The 21,666-nt window shown below is 38.1% G+C and overlaps 1 protein-coding gene across 1 annotated transcript in view; it reads left to right on the top strand.

Moving 5' to 3' along the window:
* LOC5568718 overlaps window positions 1-21,666 on the top strand; it is a 697,097-nt gene that overhangs the window by 230,526 nt on the left and 444,905 nt on the right. The window lies entirely within an intron of this gene.

Below are 21,666 nucleotides of genomic sequence, written 5' to 3'. Positions count from 1 at the left end.
CTGAGTTTTATGATCCTTCTGGTATTCCTCTAAGAATTTCTTTAGGGATTCCAATAGAAGTTACCATAAGAATTCTTCCTAAGGTTCCACGTAGGATTCCTCCAGGAGCTCATCCAGGGACTCTTCAAGGAATTCCTCCAGAGATTCTTGAAGGAATTTTTGCAAGGATTTCAAAAGGAAATCTTCCAGGGATTCCTAAAATGATTCCTTCAAGATTTCATCAAGAAGTTTCTTCAGGAATTTATCCAGGAGTTCCTTCAGGAATTCCTGCAGAATTTCCTTCATAAATTCCTCAAGGAGTTCCTCCAATTCCATTCATAAGGAATTTCTCCAGAAGTTCGTTCTGGAATTCCTCCAGAAGTTTCTTCAGGAATTGCTCCAGATAATCCTTGAGGAATCCCTTCATGAGTTTATACGGAATTTCTGTAAGAGTTTCTTCAGAATTTTCTACAGGAGATCCTTCAGGAAATCCTCCCAAGGTTCCTTCAAGAGTTTCTCCAGGAGTTTTCTCAAGAATTCCACCAGTAGTTCTTTCGGGGATAATTTCAGGAGATACTTCAGGTATTCCTCCAGAAATTATTTTGAGGAAATCTTCCATTAGCTCCTTCAGGAATTCCTCGAAGAATTCCTTCGGTAGTTTCTTAAGGCATTCATCTTGGGACTTCCTCAAAGAAATCCTTCAGGACTTTTTTCCGGGATTACTCCAGGAGTTTCTCCAGGTATTCTTCCAGGAGTTCCTCGAAATATTTCTCCAGGTGTTCGTTCAGAAATTCCTCCAGGAGTTCCTTCAGAAATAGATCCAGAAATTCCTTTATAAGCATATTCAGACATTCCTCAAAGAGTTCCCTCAGAAATTCCTCCAAGAGATCCTTCAGGAATTTCTCCAGGAGTTCCTTCAAGAATTCTTCTAGAAATTTCTTAAGGAATTCTCCCATGTAGTCCTTTAGAATTTCCTTCAAGAATTGCTCCAGAGATTTCTCCAGGTCCTGGTGTTCCTCCATGTATTCCTACAAATATTCCTTCAGGAATTCCTCTAAATATTCTTCCATTAGTTCCTCCATCGAATCTTCCACGAGTTTCTTCAGGGATTTCTACAGTAGAATTGTCAGGAATTTCTCCAGGAGTATCTTCAGGAATTCATGCTGAAAGTGTCTGGGTTCGATTCCCGGTCGGTCCAGGATCTTTTTGTAATGGAAATATCATTGACTTCCCTGGCCATAGAGTATAATCGTACCTGCCACACGAAATACGAATGCGAAAATAGCAACTTTGGCAAAAAAAAGCTCTCAGTTAATAACTGTGGAAGTGCTCATAAGAACACTAAGCTGAGAAGCAGGCTCTGTCTCAGTGAGGACATGCCAAGAAGAAGAAGAAGATCTTCAGAAATTCCTCCAGGGGTTTCCTCAGGAATAACTCCAAGAGTTTCTTCTAGAATTCCTCAAGGAGGTTCTTCAGGAATTGCTCCAGGTTCTTCAAGAATTCATCCAGGATTTTCTTAAGAAATTCCTCCAAAAATATCTTTTGAAATTATTTCAGGAATTTTATCAGGAGTTTCTTCAAGAATTCCTCCAGGAGTTGCTTCAGGATTTCCTCTAGGAATTCCTCCAGGAGTTTCTTCATGAATTCTTCCTACTGAAATTCCTCTGGTAGTACCTTCACGAATTTCTCCAGGAGTATCTTCAGAAATTCATCTAGAAATTTGTTCAGGCATTTCCATTGATAAGCTGAATAACAGCTTATTCAGCTAAAAAGCTGTTTGTACAGCATCTTTTTAGCTGAATAGGCTGTTATTCAACTACCAATGTTACCTGGGTCCTTTCAGCAGTTCCTTCAAGGATTCCTCCAGAGATTTCTCCAAGCTTTTTCAAAACGTTTGTTCTTTCAGACATTTCTCCAGGGATTATTTCAGAAGTTCCTCCTGGTATTCCTCCATTGGTTTTTCTAGGGATTTCTCTGGGAGTTCCTCCAGAAACAATTTCAGGAATTCCTCCAGGAATTCGTTCAGCAATTCCTCTAGGGATTTCTTTAGGAATTCCTCCAGTAGTTGCTCCGGGAGTTACTCCAGAAGTTCCTTCAGGAATTACTCCAGGAGTTCCTCTAGGAAGTCAGATATTTGATGCTGCAAGAAGAATTAACCCCTCTACCGGCAGCTTCATGTTTCAATACAACATTGAAATTCAACAACCCCGGGTAAGTTCTTCGGGATCGGGTTCCTGGCGACGATCAATAAAGTGAAGATATTCGTGCAAAAGATTGCAATGTTTTGCAGTGAGTTGACCCTCTAACTAACCCTCTTATATTTGTCAGGAATCGATTGGCCACTTTTTGATCGCGGGTTTGTTTCTCCTAAACCGAAATGGGATAAGTGAAGGAAATATAAATGCAACATGTCAGATAACATCTAAGTTTTCAATCAAATATAAATAATCCGTATGAGTTATCATGAACTTTGATGGTTCAGAGTGCCTTGGGCATGAGATGAGAGCTTCCATAAGTGAAACCTGTGTTGCTGAAGTGATCTTCGTTATGAGTGGCAATAGCAAAAGTAACGGTGTCGAAGGAGAGAGTTGTGAGAATTATAATTGTATACAATGAGGGAAGTGACATATACGTGGATTCTGGAGAAAAAATGTGGAATAATATGAATTTGAGCCTGAATATGATGAAAAGCATCCATTTTTCTATGTTTACCGAAATACTTTACGAAAATAAGAAGTAAACGTATTCATGGACAAGCATGCAACTCACCAGACTCATTTCCCCGAAATTCGAATTGTGAAGCCATGAACTGTTATAACTGTGCGTTGTATTCCTGAGATAGAGGGGGAGGTGGTTGGGCTTGAGTGTTGCACATGGGATCCGACAGTTTCGATCTCGGTGGGCCGCAATTCAAGTTTCTCGACTTCCCAGGGCATAGAGTATCTTTGTACCTGCCACACGATATACACATGCAAAAATGGTCATTGGCATAGTAAGCTCTCAGTTAATAACTGTGAAAGTGCTCATAAGAACACTAAGCTGAGAAGCAGGCTCTGTCCCAGTGGGGACGTAACACCAGAAAGAAGAAGAAGAACTATAAACGATTATCAATAGTATAATGTTTTTCTCATACGACATTTGTCGCTTCCGCGTGGGGTTTTATGAGGGCAACCCCTAAATTTGTTAACTCCAGCACTGGCACCACACAGATGCTGGTAGGCTTCAAGAACTAGCGCTTACAAGCCTCGGCAGGGCTAATCCTCTGCAGCCAACTCTCGGTCGGCGCGCCATAGGTGCTGCAATTCTAACATATTGTGAGTGACAGCCGTAGTTACTGCATTCCAACACTCGGCATCCGTACACATTCTCTCTATTATATTGTCGGGGTCTCGAACTGTTTGATCATTATAGTATTCGGTTTTAGGAACTTGGTCGGTGATCAAAACGTAAAAAAATTAACTTCAAGCAAATTGTTCGACCGAAATGTAAATGCAAAAAATGCAATTCAACAACAGACGATTTTACGTTCAATAATATCACGCGTGTCGATTTTGGGTCATGTTAATAATATTATAACCATTATCCTCTATTTCTAACATTACATCTCCAATGGGACAGGGTCTGTTTCTCAGCTTATTATTCAGCTATTCGTTGAAAAACCGATCTAGTGGGTTTCCGAATTCCGTGAAAATTTGCTATTTTGTTCCTTATCTGAAATAAGGATACACGTATTTTTGGATTTTTTTATTAGGGTGTCCATTTCCGAAATAGGATGACCAGAAAATCGCGATTTTGCAAAATTTTTATTTTAAAAAAATTATAACTTTTGAACCGTTTGACCGATTTTCAATCTTTTTGGACGAAATGAAGGCTAAAGATTTTGACTTCTCAGAAAAAATATAAAATTTCACAAAAATTGTGTTTTTTACATGAACAAACTCAATAGTTTCCGTTTTTTGTGTTTTGAAGGCCTCGGGACCAAAAGGGCTATCGCTGTTCTCATTTTTTCTTGAAAGTTCAGAAAATTTACGTATACTGTCAAATTTTCAGCGATGTATGTTTTTTAGTTTTTGAGGTATATTTTTTTGAAAATAAAAAATCAGTCATTTTTTATCGGCACACACTGTAGGTCTCAGCGCATTAGATTTGTAATGTTTAAAAAAAATTATAACTTTTGAACAGCTTAACCGATTTCCAAACTTTTTCTCGCATAACTTGTGATCTCGCCCTAAAAGCCATTGGTAACCGAGTGTGTAGCTTGTTGTTACCAAGCAAACAATGGATTTACACGTTATTCAACAATGCTACGATGACGAGAAGTTCATTCTCTATCTCCCAGTGGTAATATTTTTCATCCTGTTTCATTCATTTGCTTAGAAACAAGGAGCTACACACTTGGTTACCAATGGCTTTTAGGGCAAGATCTCAAGTTATGCAAGAATTGATTGTAAGGCTTTCAAAGCAGTGTGCATAAGTATCCATTATTTTTTACCATCCCAGTGGGAATGTAATGTCAAGAAGTAGTAGTAGAGTATCATTTTGTTAACATTACCTGACATCCACGCATGGTACTTTACATACACTTCCTAAGACCGGCGGAGGAAAATACGAACGGACTCCAGGGTTATACGGATATACGTATGCCCTGAAGGAGTTAAACTGATAATGAACTGGTTTGGATGGAAGTTCAGATAAGACTGAGTGTCTTGTTTATTTTTCTAATGATCGAGCCCTTCGACTATCTTGTTTCGGTCGTGTACGATCGTCTGAATGGCATTATTGGAATGTGCAGGAAAAAATACATCAGGCACTATGTACACTCCCGTGCAAAAGTTTGGGTTCACCCCCTCAAAAACATACAAAAGTGTTCTGTCCATATCTCTGTGATTACACGTCCAATTGAAACTCTTTAAGCCGCATTCGAAAGGCAAAGAGTTATTCTTACTTCGTATATATTTTTCCAAAAAAATTTTTTGAATTTTGTATACTAATTTTTTACTTAAAAATGTGACATTTTTCAAAAAACACACTGAAAATTCATATTCAATTTCCTCAGCATTGGGTCGACCAAAATTTTAAATCAAAGTGTCATTAGAATCGTAATCTTATATTCTTTGAAGAGACCCCACGAAATTTTTGCGGAAAAATCTGGAAAGTATTCAAAATCAATGAAACAGTCAGTCAAGTCATCGTGCAAAAGTTTGGGTTCACCCCTCAGTATGATGCAAATCGTGCAAAAGTTTGGGTTCACCTGAGCCGCATGCACATCATTTTTGTCAATATCTCTGCCATTTTTCAACCGATTTTAACAGTTAAAAGCTTTTTTGAGCGCAAATAATGACGCGTACATGATCGAATTGAGATTTCTCAGATTTAGGTAAGTTCAGGTGAACCCAAACTTTTGCACGATACACCATACTGAGGGGTGAACCCAAACTTTTGCACGATGACATGGCTGACTGTTTCATTGATTTTAAATACTTTACAGATTTTTCCGCCAAAATTTTGTGGGGTCTCTTCAAAGATAATAAGATTACGATTCTAATGACACTTTGATTTAAAATTTTGGTCGACCCAATGCTGAGGAAATTGAATATGAATTTTCAGTGTGTTTTTTGAAAAATATCACAACTTTAAGTAAAAATTTAGTATACAAAATTCAAAAAATGTTTTTGGAAAAATACATACGAAGTAAGAATAACTCTTTGCCTTTCGAATGCGACTTAGAGAGTTTCAATTGGACGTGTAATCACAGAGATATGGACAGAACACTTTTGTATGTTTTTGAGGGGGTGAACCCAAACTTATGCACGGGAGTGTATGTTAGAAAATCTGTAGCTTGAGAATCTGTATTGTCCCAACCGAGACTTGTCCTGGCCCTCAGGGTCGTTTCTATGGCTCCGAGAGGAAATTGAGATTGCATGCAGTGGTGGTTATTCAAAACTGGGTGGCATCCTGACAAATTAGCCACCGATTGTTGCTATGAGTTCGGAGACTCCAATGGTGGTTTGGCGAACGGCTGGGCCTTCCGTGGCAAGCCTGCGGCGGGACGGCTTGTGCGTGTACAACTTTGTCCACAACGGGGAAACCGGGTCGGCTGACCCTGATCTTCTAGTGGGCCTCCTCAGTAGCACACCAGCGGTTCAAAGCTTCACAACACAACACTTTTTCTCGCGAATTTATGGAAAACCGAAAGAACTTTTTACTCCGCACGGCACTACTTTTCGTGATGGTACCTAATCGGTACCTTCTAGAGACCGCTTGTACGGTGAAAAGCAGTTTTATTCCATCTCTGGTGTCGAACGGCTACCAACGTCGATGACAGTTGTAGCTGGTACCGATGATGTGATGTAGTCGTGACAGCACAATTGTCTATGGTTACTTGGGATGTTTCTCGTGCCACGAGACATTTCAAAAATTTCAGAATATTCTTCAATCAGGGCAAACGTTTCCTTTATGGAGGTACCGTAAAACGGGGTAACTTTGATAATGTGGGTAACTTTGATAGTGCGAGACCCACAACATATTAAACAAAATAACGAAGTTTCAGTTAATCAGTTAAGTAAAACGAATGCAAAAGTATAGAGTATTAATATGACACATCATGTCAAAGCTATTTTCGTTGCAATCAAGTGCATTTGAGGATTTATATGCAAATATTAAGAATTTATAAGATTTTAGCATTTTTGCAACGCTTACAAACAATCTGTTCTACGATCACTATTTGCTGAAGTCATAATGAGTTGGCCACTTATCCTTGACAGCCTAGTTATAGAAAAACATGAATGCGGTCTCAAATCTCTTAGCGAAAACTATTTGTACAAACTGGGACCATTTTTGTAATCTAAGTCAGAAATTTCCATATAGCGTTAAACGCCTAGAGGTATTCAACGCCCTACAAATGTTCCGTAATTCATTTAATTTTGTTCGATTCATACTCCACTATCAAGGTTACCCCACAACAGAAAACCGTCTTTCGAGTATATGAATACTTATATATCCATTCAGAATTAATCTTTTGGCAAACTATCAACTGAAATCGATAGTTAGGATACCAGTACTTGTTTTAAAACAATAACTTTCAATTCTTTGAAACAGCATGCATAAATATTCATGTTTTCTTAGAAAAAAACTATCAAAGTTACCCAGTTTTACGGTAACTATTTTTGGACAAGATCTTTTTTAAAAAGGTCCATCAACTATTAATTCTTGTCTGAGGTTGAGTATGGGATACTTGAATATAAACTGTTCAACTAAAACAAATCCTGAGTAAATATTTAGGCTCATCTTCCAATAAACTAGGTGCTAGTGAATCGTGACTCTTTTGCAAAGAACCGTGATTCGTTCACTCAATTTTTAGAGTCGACTTTTTTGAATGATTCGTGAGTGAGTCGCCCATCTGTAATACGAGGGGCTGGACCAAAATTGTAGTTTGACAATATTTAGTTCAAGTATGGTACAAAATACATTTATACTTTCAAATTAAAATTATATTCGATCATGCTTGCGTGATCCAAATTATTTTGCCATATTCAAAATAACTACTAATTAGGTTCAAATTTAGGGCGATATGTCTAATTTTAAACAATTTTCAAACATTTCAACTTAAAAAAACATGCATATTTCAAAGATGTGTTATTCTGTGCAAACATTACTCTCTATAAGAGCTTTCTTTTCTTCCATGTTGATTGGATCATGATATCTCAATTTTTCCACTTTGTCCGGTATTGGGTGCTGTCCGGTACTGGGGGATCTTCCCCTACTGTTAATTCTCGAAGATTTTCCAATATGCTTCAATCGACTTCCTCTCATCAACTTGTGAGTCGCTTCCAAAGCATCCTCGAATAGTTGGCAAATAGGCAAACCAAAAGCCTCCATGATGTCTGCACTGTGCAATAATATCTTATGCACAACTACAGGCATGTAATACCAATGGTAAAGTTCAAGGTAGAGCGATTTTGCCTGAGATACGAGTTGTTGGTACTTAATAATGTTTATTTTTCTTCCAGCTGATATTACACGAAAAATCGTAGCGATCTTCTTGATTAGTTCGATATTTACTTCCGTAATTTCCGAACTAGATGTTGGATCTGCAAAAAAACGCTCTTGCTGTGTTCCCATCGTAGCTCGAACCGTAGCCTGGTTTCGGCCTCTCGACGATTAGCCCCGTCTTAGTTTTAAACTGCTGCTGAATATCTCGTTTCCTTTTCTCTGACTTACGTTTATTTTCAGCAGTTTCCACCATCCACTTTTTGAACGTCAACCTGGCATAAATTAGAATCAAATGATTATTTCCATTCTACAAAAATAATGTAACTTACACCAACCTGTAAGAGATAAGAATTAAATTGAAACATCTGATCCAACTATGGAGTGGTGAGACTCCAAATTTGTAGTTTTCCTTATTCGGAACTTTATCGAGAACTTTGGTCGTGTTCATTTCTTTCGGCAAAGTTCCACAAATGAAACATTTGGCAGAAGCTTTATTCTCCGAACGCACGTTGCATACTTTTCCGTCGATCATGGTTCGAAGGAATTCAAAATTCATAACGATTTGCACGGTACCATTGATGACTGAGAAAGACCCCATTTACACACAAGTTTGGCTGGCATCGATGTCTCTATTGACAGATCTTTTATGATGCTCGCTGATGTACAATTCATAAGTTGTTCTTGAAAATCAATTTCAGCTGACGTTTCAGACGCTTCAACTTTCTTCGGTATTATTTTCTCTTTGTCTTTTCTCAATGCGTAGTTTTTACGCAAGTAAATTATGATGGAATTTATTCAAAGTAGACCGAAGCAAATCATATTTTCTTTCGGATAAGCCAAGATCAACGTAAAGGGCAAGTGTTTCCGCCGCCGTCATGGTTCTTTCTTGGCTTGAAGTTGAACAATTCGATAAATTAGCTGCAAATGCAAGCTCTTCGGGTTCGTTGTTGTTAATCAGATCTGCTACGCGGCGTTTCTTAGTTTTCTTCGACCATTCAAGAAATGACTTTTGTGGTCTTCCTTTGGTAGATTGTGATGATGTAGTGGTTGGTGGATGCTAACAAAAATTAAAATTTAATTATTACTTTGATGGTCCCCTATAACAGCTTTCCAAAGCATTCCTGTTCGATGACTCGATTTTTACAACTGTGATTTCGAAAGATGACAATATATTATAGAACACTGCAACTGCTATCCTGGTCTACAGTCACCCCACAGTTATGGATAGCACACAGATATGGATCAGAATTGGATTAGAACTGTGGTATTCCATCAAATAGAGTTGCAATTACGCAGAACACATTTTATTTACGAGAACCATAAATCTGTACAGCATCGCAATCAATTATAACTTGCTCAAGCATATTTTTGTCCGTCCGTAGAAAATAAAATGCCAACTGTATTCCCAGAAGCGTTGATTCATAACTGTCGGGCATTGGAAACCATACCACAGTTATGAATCAAAGATAAGACGATTCCGAAACAAACGCCAAAACGTATGCTTTCACTAGCACACCATTCGTTTACCTCGCAGGTAATTTGCTGTTATAGTGCTTTGATCCATAATGCGAGTCGATTTGATCCATAATAGGGATCCTCATCTCCCACTGATCCACACCTTGTTTGAAAATTCTATCGAAATCGACACTTTTGACGTTGGATAACGTCTTACGGCAACATACTGGGGTACAATTTAGAAAAACGAAAATCGCTCGCGTCACGAAAAGTGGTTAGATTTTGACTGTTAATAGCATGCTAACGCCCGGATAGGTTTTCAAGATTCTTGCATCAATCGATTGGAAATCTTTCTACGAATCGACTCCAATAATGAAAACTATTGATTTTCATGACTAAACATTGATTAATGGGTAAATATCGAGGCATGTCTTATTTTCCATAGAAAAGCACATTTTTCTTGCTGTTATAAGGTTTTGACGAATTGAAGTTTACATGCATCATGTTGAAAATGCCAAACAACTGTATGCAGGAAAACAAGTACGACGGTCAGCCTCTTTGACTAATGTGCCAAAATTTACTAACAAATGTGTTTTGACGCTGGATAACGTCCTTCGGCAACATATAGGGGTACAATTCCAAAACACGAAAAGTTGAGCATGTAACGAAAAAGGGTCAGGTTTCGACCGCAATAACTCAGCCATTTATCGATAGATTTTTGATATTTATCCATCAATCGATCGGAAATTGATCTACGCGTTGATTTAAATGGAGACCACTTTTGATTATTAGCAACAAACTATTGAAAAATCGTATAATGTTGACCCCTTTCTTATCAAACCAATCACGTTCAAGCACATTTTTGGTTTTCGCTTCCCACTACACGGTGCCAAAAATTTCGTACGAATTCCATGAGAGAACGCTTGTGAATTGTTTTCTTGACTGGGTTTCCCTCTTTCATAAGATTCTTATAAAACACAAAACGTCCGATAATCACAAGAAAATCTTATCGTTGTCATTAGAGATCTTATGAAAATCTCTTTTTTCTTCAATTCAAAGAGCGATTCTCTAAATGCATAATGATCCTAAAGAATTTCATAATTGAAATCTATGATCCTTCATAAAAGTATGTTATGATATTATATTCATTTGTATTATGAACGCATTGATCGATGGAAGTTCACAAGTTTTTCTTATGAGTCTCATTAGTTGCTTCTTATGTCTTTATTCCATTAGAATTTCGTATAAAATTCCTACGTGTTTTTTGATCACAAGTGTTACTAATCATTGTCGTACGCACACTTATTAATCCCTATCGATAATATTATGTTATTCACTGAGGAAATGGAACGTATGAGGTACATAAGATTTTCTTATGGAATAACGACTCAAGATGTATTCTGTTTTACATTCAGGAATCTTATAATATTCCATAAAAAAAACTTATTAAATAATACTCATAGCATAAACAGATATAATTTCATAAGAAATTCTTTTTGGTAATCATACGCATTGATCGTTGGCTTTCATAAGACAATCTAATGGAGTACGATATTCGTAAAAATTTCATACGAAAATCTTGTGAATTACGAGGAGCGATGTCAATAACATTATATTATCGAAAGAGATTCATAAGTGTGCGTATGACAATGATTAGTAACACAAAAAAAAGAGTCAACTTCCTATCATACGTAGAAATTTCATACGAATTTATAATGGAATAAAGACATAAGCAGCACCTAATGAGACTCAAAAGAAATGCTTGTGAACTTCCATCGATAATTGCGTTCGTAATACAAATGAGTATAACATCATAAGATACTCTTATGTTATGAAGGACCATAGATTTCAATTATGAAATTCATTAGGTCCATTATATATTTAGAGAATTTAAGAAAAGAGAAACATTCATAAGATCTCTAATGACAACGACAAGAATTTCTTGTGATTATCGGACGTTTTATGTTTCATAAGAATCTTATGAAAGAGAGAAACCCAGTCAAGAAAGCAATTCACAAGCGTTCTCTTATGGAATTCGTACGAAATTTTTGGCTCCGTGTAGTGGGAAGCGGAAACCAAAAATGTGCGTGGATCTAACGTTCAACCAGAATATTTGTTTCAAGAGCAAAAGTTACCGCTCATGCTTCTTCTTCCGTCGACCAGTTCGATTGTTGAAGTGTTAACCGAACCAAACAAATAATAACACAAAACGTCCATAATAGGTCAGAAGTGACATGCAACAACACTATTTGTTGATTTGATTTGATTCTTAACAATAGAAATCTTTCATAGTTTCGTGACGGTTCCTATCCAGGAAATAGAAGAAATTAACGTTATTCAACGTGAATTTGGCGGTCGTATCTCGGAAACAACCTCTTACTTTTTCGTAAATAACCAGGAATTTTGAAGTATATACTTGAAAACAACTATATTCTGCAGTGTCAGGGAGGTAATTTTGTTTTGTACAGCGTCACCAAGTTTTGACGTTGGATAACGTCTTACGGCAACACACTGGGGTACAATTTCGAAAAATGAAAAATTGCTCGCGTCACGAAAAGTGGTTAGATTTTGACTGTTAATAACTTACTAACGCCCGCATAAATTTTCAAGATTCTTGCACCAATCGATTGCAAATCTTTCTACGAATCTACTCAAATAATGAAAACTATTGATTTTCATGACTAAACTATTGAACAATTGGTAAATATCGAGACATGTCTTATATTTAATAGAAAAGCACATTTTTCTTGCTGTTATAAGGTTTTGACGTTTTGGAGTTTACATGTGCCGTAATTTAGTGATAATTGATCATTTTTCATGTTTTTTCTTGTCTGTTTTCAATAATGTTGAAAATGACAAACAACTGAATACAAGTGCGACGGTCAGCCTCTTTGGCTCATGTGCCAAAATTTTATAACAAATATGGCTTTAGTGCTAAAAATCATCCCTTAAATAGAAAATCGGGGAATCCCATTTCGGGGTGAAATTGATCACTTGTCAATGCGATTATTGTTATTTTTTGAAACGACTCTACATAATAAATATGAGCTCCCTGAATTCGAATATGCTTGCAAAATGCTTAATAATGCAATATGTAAAGAAATAATGAATAGTTAATTTCAAGAATTGTGATAAAAACGCCTAGATGTAGGCAATTTCTTAAGGAAAAACCTGATATATAACAGAAATTTAATTATTTCAACCGTATGAGCTAATTGGTACCGTAATCTGGGGTATCATTGATCAGCGGAGTAACATTGATCGGAAAAGAGTCATTCATCAAAAGAACGTATTAAAAATTATTATTGAAATATTTCCAAATCATGAGTAGTGCTTCTCTTTCTTATATTCATGAGCTAATAAAAGTTAATGTTTTTGCGAAAAATGAGTTTACTTTATTCGTTAATTTGTCAACTTTTTGAAATAATGATTTTTATTGTTAAGGATGACACTACCAAAGATTCATGTCTCACATAAGTTCTGCAAACGATATAAGCAAGGAAAATAAGATTCTTACTAAAAATGGCATCGCCGAGAACGATTCTGTTGTCAAATCGTTTATAAGTATGCTCATTTAGGCAATATTACCGAATTACTGTTAAGAATGTAAAATTCCCTTAGGAAATTGCATACCTTTAGGCGTATTCCGTGGTTCGAGGTGCTTTTAATTTTAAAATAACTCAAAAAGTAAATGACTTGTAAGCGTTTGGCCTTCATAATCGGATTCAGGGGCCATGATTTAAGTAAGTAACGACATATTCAGTATTACCGAACGTTGTTTACATAGGTGATCAATGTTACCCCATATCAGCTTAATAAAATATCGCCTAAAACGTGTTTCTTAACGTGCTTAAATCTTTAAATAAACAAAATTCAGTATATAGTCTCGAGCTATGGGTGGCAGTACTTGTTTTAAAAATATAAACTTTGCAAAATTTGCATTTTCAAATGAAATATTAAAGAAACATTCAGAAAAATGATCAATGTTACCCCGGATTACGGTACCAGTTTAGAAGATGAAATCGGGCTCAAGGATATATTTTAAGCATCCTTACAAACTTTACCTACTTTGGGCTTCGTGGCCGAGTGGTTAGTGTCGTCAGGCAGTAATTGCTTCGCGTCATGGGGTGTGGGCTCGATTCCCGCTTCAGCCGTCGAAACTTTTCGTCAGGAATGTTTCTCGGCTGTGCCACTGGAGCATGCTTGTCCGTTGTCTAGTGTTAAGTTACAGTCTGTGCAGCTAAATGGCTGAAGACGGTGTCGTTGTCTTTAAATAATTCCGTTGTCGTCGTCGCTACCTACATGCAAATGCATGCTAGGGCGATCAGAGTATTAATTTGTCAAACAAAGAGCTAAAACTAATCAGCAACAGCTAACTAGAAAACTAATCAACCAAAATTATAATTGATAAATATATAAATTTATTAATCAATTAATAGTTATAGATGAAGTGTCTCTGGTTGTAACTCTTTTACATCGAATGACCCGTTTTGTTTGAAATTGTGCTGCAATTCAATTTAAGCGCGTTCTCCACGGATACGACGAGTCAGTTGGATGTCCTTTGGTATGATGCTGACACGTTTGGCGTAGATCGCACACAGGTTGGTAATCTTAAACAAACCGATCAGATAGGCCAATCGCTTCCTGCAGGACCATGACGGCCGAGCTCTGGAATCGCAGATTTGCCCGGATACCACTACGAAGCAAAAAAAGTTCTTCATGGTGCGGAACTTCTTCGAGTATCAAAAGGAACTTAAACATCGATTTGAGCAAAGAGGAGAACATGGAGCTCGCGGACTTCATGGAGAAGTACCTCAACCTCAAACTGGATTCGTAAACTACTAAAGCAACCAATCTTAGTGGATCATGCGTGGACCTAACGTTCGACCGAAATATTTGTTTGGGAAGCAAGAGTTACCGCTCACGCTTATTCTTCTATCGACCGAGTCTATCGGTGTTGAAGTGTTAACCAAACCAAACTTACACCATAGATTTTCTGTGCTAACACACAATGTCCACAATAGGTCAGAATTGACATGCAACAAATAATATGAAAATTGATTGGATTTTTATCAGTAGAAATCTTTCATAAGTTTGTGCCGGTCTTAAGCCAGGAAATAGATGAAGCTAACGTTATCCAACGTCAACTGGGCGGTTGTATCTCGGAAACAACCTCTTACTTTTTTATTTTGACGTAGAACTACGTCTTTCTTCTCTATACAGGAGTGAAATTGGAATTTCGAAACCAAGAGCGTTACGTTGGCATGAAATATTTTAAACGTTTATAACTTTTCGCTGGCTTAACGAAATTTCTTGATTAGCACCTCAATCGAAAGACAAGACATCAAAGCTTCATGTCGTTTACTTACTGAATCCCAAATACCTGTTCAAATAGTTTAATAACTGTTTTAAAAGAGAACATTGATTTCAAGCAAATCTATAAATAGGGGTGGCTAGAGAAAATTTGACGTCATTTGCTTTTCACTCTCCGATTGGCTCGCATCTCAGCAAGCGACAGATCGGCTGACCGGGCGTGCTTCTCAGGCACAGACATCGATAGCGAAGGACGCCCCCGTTTGTCTTGCTTCGCTCAAATCAAACTGTTGAGCGAGCGAGAGAAGATGCCGTCCGAAGCTAAAGCCATCACCGCTGCCACCGCCAAGAAGAAGAAGAGGAAGCAGTCCGCAGGAGAATTTGCGGTCGAACTGTGAACACGGTCGGGCGAGCCATTCTCGCTTTGTGGTTCACCGCTTGTTTGCGTTCACCCAGCCATCGTCATCGCCGCCACAAATTTCATCGGCCAAGGAGCTGTTGACCCGCGCTTCAAGATTTCGACTCGTGATAAAATCAGCATTGGTGGTCAAGAAGCAATCTCGTTAGGAACAAATACCAGAAGCCCCCTGAGTTGCTGGTCCGAGGAACTGCTAATCGAGCGTCGGACTAATGTGATCGCTCTAGATTTCAAGAGTGAGCAACGTTTCCAGCAACGAAACATTCAGCTGGTTCGTCGTATAAGCAAATTACTTGCTCAAATTTAGCTAACAAAGCCATCGGCCCTTTTCAGGGCCATCAAATTTGTGGAAAAGAGTTAAAAGAAAAATATTTACGACTTCTTATATTCCTAAATAAATTTCACAGCTACATACAAAATTTCATTTGTCATGAATAATTTATGACTCAACAATTTGAGATTGTACTCGCAGACGCTGCTGCAGTGCCGTCGGGGTGAGTGCTCAACATTTCACAACGATTGTAAAATAGAGTGGCATTTCCAACAGCGCCTTTTATGTTCCATATTTTATGGGAACACTTTGATTAGGAAAATTATCACATGTAACAAAATTGCGACATATTTAGAATGCTTTTGAAAAGACATTCTCATTGAACAATTGTAATAATTTTGGCACCCATGGATCAGAAATTTACCTTCATAATAAAGAAAACTATTGATTATCAATAGCTCGTATTGAATATTTAGGGAATGTCAATCATTCCAACAATTCATGTTCGACCAAATTCTCACGTATTAGCATTCTCCGCAATTTTTAAGTAATTCCAAGCCCAACACATTATTGGCACATACCCATTTCCCAGATTGGTCGATCAGAAAGCGAAGAGCACAAAAGGGAGGAGCATCATCTGCTATTCTAAGGTTATAAAACATGCTGCCTTCGTCGAATTCAGTTTCATTCCATTTCCGCTTTCGAGCTGGTAAGAGCTCCTCCGAACTTGCTTAGCGAGAAGTACCTCGCTTCTAGAATCCTGCTGAGCTGTTAATCCAGAATCTGGTTTGTGAAATCGCTCAAGATTTCAAGATTGAGCTACGTTTCCAGATTTCAACTAAATCCCTGTGATCCGCTACCCTGTTGCTGTTGTGCACTCATGAAATATTCAGCTGGTGTGTCGAATAAACAGAGAACTTATTCACATCTTCTTATTCTTCTTCTTCTTCTTCTTGGCATTAACGTGCTCACTGGGACAGAGCCTGCTTCTCAGCTTAGTGTTCTTATGACACTTCCACAGTTATTAACTGAGAGCTTTCTTTGCCAAAGTTTCCATTTTTGCATTCGTATATCGTATAGCAAGTACGACTATACTCTATGCCCAGGGAATTCAAGAAAATTTTCATTACGAAAAGATCCTGGACCGACCGGGAATCAAATCCAGACACCTTCAGCATGGCTTTGCTTTGTAGCCGCGGACTCTAACCATTCGGCTAAGGAAGGCCCCAACTTATTCACATGCATTTGCAACTTTTTCGATTTTCCATACAAAATGACCAACATTGGTAAGTTAGATCTCAGTTATTTATGGACCGATTCGAATGAAACTTTCACAGAGCATCAGATATATCTTGAATTTTAACATATATTTTTGAATATTTTTTCTAATCACGAGTTTATAAGTAATAACGGTTTGACTAAAGTGTAATTTTCGACGAAAAATTCAAAACTTTTTATCTCAAAATCTGATAGCCCTACACAAAAACTGTCTTCAGCAAACTTATTCATCTCGTCAAAATCTACAACTTTGCTGAAGATACCATGAAGCTATTCCTTCAATATGTTTAGTTATGTCAATTATAAAAAAATCGTCAAAAAATTCATTTTAGTCAAACCGTTACTGCTTTTCAACGTGTGATTGGAAAAATCACTCAAAATATATGTTAAAATTAAAGTTATGTCTGATATTCTGTGATAACTCCATTCAAATCGGTCCATAAATAACTGAGATATAATTTATCAAAGTTAGTCAGTTTGCATGAAAAAAAAAAAACCAAGAGCGTTACGTTGGCATGAAGTATTTTGAACGTTTATAACTTTTTGCTGGATCAACGAAATACCTTGATAAGCACCTCAATCGAAAGACAAAACATCAAAGGTTCATTTCGTTTACGTACTGAATCCCACATACATGTTCAAATAGTTTAATAACTGTTTTAAAAGAGAACGTTGATTTCAACCAAATCTATAAATATGGGGTGCTAGAGAAAATATGCTTTTCACTCTTCGCTTGGATCGCATCTCAGTAGGCAGCAGGTCGGCTTGCTCTGACCGGGCGTGCTTCTCAGGCACAGACATCGATAGCGAAGGACCTCCCCGTTTGTCTTGCTTCGCTCAAATCAAACTGTCGAGCGAGCGAGAGAAGATGCCGTCCGAAGCCAAAGTCATCACCGCTGCCGCCGCCAAGAAGAAGAAGAAGAAGAGGAAGCAGTCCACAGGAGAATTTGCGGTCGAACTGTGAACACGGTCGGGCGAATCATTCTCGCTTTGTGGTTCACCGCTTGTTTGCGTTCACCCAGCCATCATCACCGCCGCCATCTTCAGATTTCGACTTAAGCCCGGTGTTACTGTTGTGCGCCATCCACGCCACGAAACTTTCGGTTAGTCGTATAAGCAAATAACTTGCTCAAATTTATACATTTGAGTTGAGGATTCCCCGTTTGACCATGGCAATCAACTGATAACATCCCGCAGTGTTATTTATCTGTAAAAGCATCAAAGCTAACAAGTCCATCGGCCCTTTTCAGGGCCATCAAACTAGTGCAAAAGAGTTGAAAGAGAAACATTTCCGACTTTATTTATGACTTCTTATATTCCTAAATCAATTTCACAGCTTCACTTTGTCATGAATAATTTATGACTCAACAATTTGAGACTGTAATCGCGGGCGCTGCTGCAGTGCCGTCGGGGTGAGTGCTCAACATTTCACAACGATTGTAAAATAGAGTGGCATTTCCAACAGCGTCTTTGATGTTCCATATTTTATGGGAACACTTTGATTAGCAAAATTATCACATGTAGGGGAACTTACGTATTGTCGGCAACTTAAGCAGATGCCGTGCTTCTTTTGGAATTTTCTCGGACATCAGCAGACAAATTCCGTGTTTGTCTATTTACATTTATGCGTTGCTCAATCCTCTATCGATTCACACCGACAGACTTGTCAAAATGCTTTTGGAAACGTTTTTACAACTCTGCGAACATACCTTGTCGGTGTGACTATTGTCGGCAGCCCCACTCTCTTCGGCAACTTTCCCATAACAACTGCTGGTGAATCTATTCGGCAGCTCCAAATCAGTCGCATTTTGAGGCGTGCTCATTTGATTTTTTGACATCTCCGGCGATATCGTTTGTTTAGTCTCGGAAATCTCGCCAGCGGGAAGCGGGCAGACTGAATGTTTCCACTGATGTGTTTTGATAGAAAAATACTGCGTATTCGGCGTTTGAAATTTGGTTGCCGATAATAGTCGAATGGTGCCGAAGCCGTAAGTCTCCCTAATAAAATTGCGACATATTAAGAATGCCTTTGAAAAGACATTCTCATTGAACAATTGTAATAATTTTGGCACCCATGGATCAGAAATTTACCTTTATAATAAAGAAAACTATTGATTATCAATAGCTCGTATTGAATATTTAGTTAATGTCTACCCTTCCAGCAATTCATGTTCGACCAATTTCTCACGCATTAGCATTCTCCGCAATTTTCAAGTAACTCTAAGCCCAACACATTATTGGCACATACCCATTTCCCATATTGGTCGATCAGAAAACGAACAGCACAAAAGGGAGGAGCATCATCTGCTATTACAAGGTTATAAAACATGCTGCCTTCGTTGGATTCAGTTTCATTCCAATTCCGCTTTCGAGCTGGTAAGAGCTCCTCCGAACTTGCTTAGCGAGAAGTTTTTCACTGCTAGAAACCTGCTGAGCTGTTAATCTTCAAGCTGCCAATCCAGCATCTGGTTTGAGAAATCGCTCAAGATTTCTAGGTTGACCGATCCACGCTTCTAGATTTCGACTCGCGGTAAACTCCGCATCGGTAGTGCAGTCAAGAAACAAGCCCGCTATGCACCAATTCCAGAGCCCCCTGAGTGGCTGATCCGAGGAGCTGCTTATCGAGCGTCTGGCTTATGAAATCGCTCAAGATTTCAAGATTGAGCTACGTTTCCAGATTTCAACCAAATCCCTGTGATCCGCTACCCTGTTGCTGTTGTGCACCCATGAAATATTCAGCTGGTTTGTCGTATAAGCAGAGTACTTGTTCAGATATACTCTTTCGTTGGTGATTCTCCGTTTTATCATGGCAACCAACTGATAATATCCCGTAGTGCTATTCATCTGTGACAGCATCCAAGCTCAATCGGCCCTTTTCAGCGCCAACATACGTTCATAAAAGGTTTTATTGGATGATATTTACTGATTTATCTATAATGATCTAAATATCGCGGTATTCTACAAAACTTGATTTGGTTCACATAATTTACCCCACATAATTACATGAATTTGAGAATTTACCGCTGCAGCGCCGTCAGACCGTAATAACATCATAGTGCTTAGCATTGTATTTTATTTCCAATATCGTCGTTGATTTATCATAATGGAGGAACACTTCCTAAATTCTCAAGTACGGAAATTGGAAAATGTATTAAAATTGCGGCAGATTTCAAATACTGTTCAATAAACTGTTTCTTGACCAATTGTAATGAGCAACTATTGATCTGAATTGATTTTTCTACATGTTGTCTATTGCATTGATCTGGAAAATAGGCTATATGAAATTGATGTCTTGGCAAGGGATGTTGGCGCTGAAAAGGGCCGATTGAGCTTGGATGCTGTTACAGATGAATAGCACTACGGGATGTTATCAGTTGGTTCCCATGATACGGAGAATCACCAACAAAAGTGTATATCTGAACAAGTACTCTGCAGATTATGTCGAAATGTCCGATTGTCGCCGGTAGTGGCCGCGGGAGCCGTAGTGCTCGGGATGGATTGTCCTCCATGACTGGTCCTGGCCGGAAATATTCGTGGGGAGAAACTCGACCCTTTGCTGCAGGAATTTCATTAACAACTCTTTGGTAAAGCAGAAATTTTCCGAAGAAAATTCTGCTAAAAGTGAACTTTTTCAAAACAACTCTTATTAAAAGGAATATTTATCAACAACTCTTTGTTAAGTGAAATCATTCTTAACAACTCTTTGCTTTGTTCGCTACTCGCACACTGCTGTGGCTTTCACGCGCTCTTCCTTGCTGCTCCAGATGATCTGTCCGTGACGCCGTTCGTTTTGTGAATGAGCTGGGAGCAGAACAACCACTGGTTTTGTTTGCTCCAGTTTCATTCACCGCTGGCGAGTGGTGGGGTTCTCGCTTTGTTGCCTCGTCGCTCCGTATGATACTCGCACGCGATTGGTTAATGCTTTCGCGCTATTTTCGATTGCGTGTTTTGTCGCTGTCTGAACGTTCCGTCCGTTTTGACGTTCGATTGACGCATATTTTCAATAGTTTATTGTCGATAATCAACAGGGGGAGGGTTTTCAGACACTATTTGACATGAACAAAAGAGAGTCCATAGTAGTTCTACGTGAACCCCGCGGTAATGTAACAGACATTACCCACCCCAATTTTTAAAACAAGTACTGTCACCCATAGCTCGGGACTATATACAGTATTTTGTTTATTGAAAGTTTTAAGCATGTTAAAAAACTGTTTAAGGCGATTTTTTGATTTAGCTGATATGGGGTAACATTGATCACATATGCAAACAAGGTTCGGTAATACTGAAAATGTCGTTACTTACTTAAATCATGGCCCCTGAAGCCGAATATGAAGGCCAAACGCTTACAAGTCATTTACTTTTTGAGTTATTTTAAAATTAAAAACATCTTGAATCACGGAATACGCTTGAAGGTAGGCAATTTCCTAAGGGAATTTTACATTCTTAACAGTAATTGGGTAATTTTTCCAAATTGAGCATACTTATGAAAGTTTTGACAACGGAATCGTTTTCAGCGATGTCATTTTTTGTAAGAACCACATTTTCCTTGCTTATTTCGTTTGCAGAAAATATGTGAGAATTGAATCTTCGGTAGTGTCATCCCTAACAATTAAAATCATTATTTCGAAAAGTTGCCGAATTTACGCATAAGGTAACGCAATTTTCGCAAAAATATTAACTTTCATTAGCTTATGAATATAAGAAAGAGAAGCACCTTTTATGATATGGAAATGTTTCATCAATAAATGATAATACGAACTTTTGATAAGATGAGTCATTCCGATCAATGATACCCCGGATTACGGTACCGAAACACGACGAAACACGTGTCAAATATACGCAAATTGAAATAGAAACTGCGAAAAGAAACCATGTGCTTCGGTGGGGATCGAACCCACGATTCACTATTCGCTAGATGGCCACAGACATCATTGAGCGATATCTTATACACTTTCGTCAT

Source organism: Aedes aegypti, chromosome 1 (genome assembly GCF_002204515.2).
Source record: "Aedes aegypti strain LVP_AGWG chromosome 1, AaegL5.0 Primary Assembly, whole genome shotgun sequence".
Lineage (NCBI taxonomy): Eukaryota > Metazoa > Arthropoda > Insecta > Diptera > Culicidae > Aedes > Aedes aegypti.
This window is presented reverse-complemented; position numbering and strand designations above follow the sequence as displayed.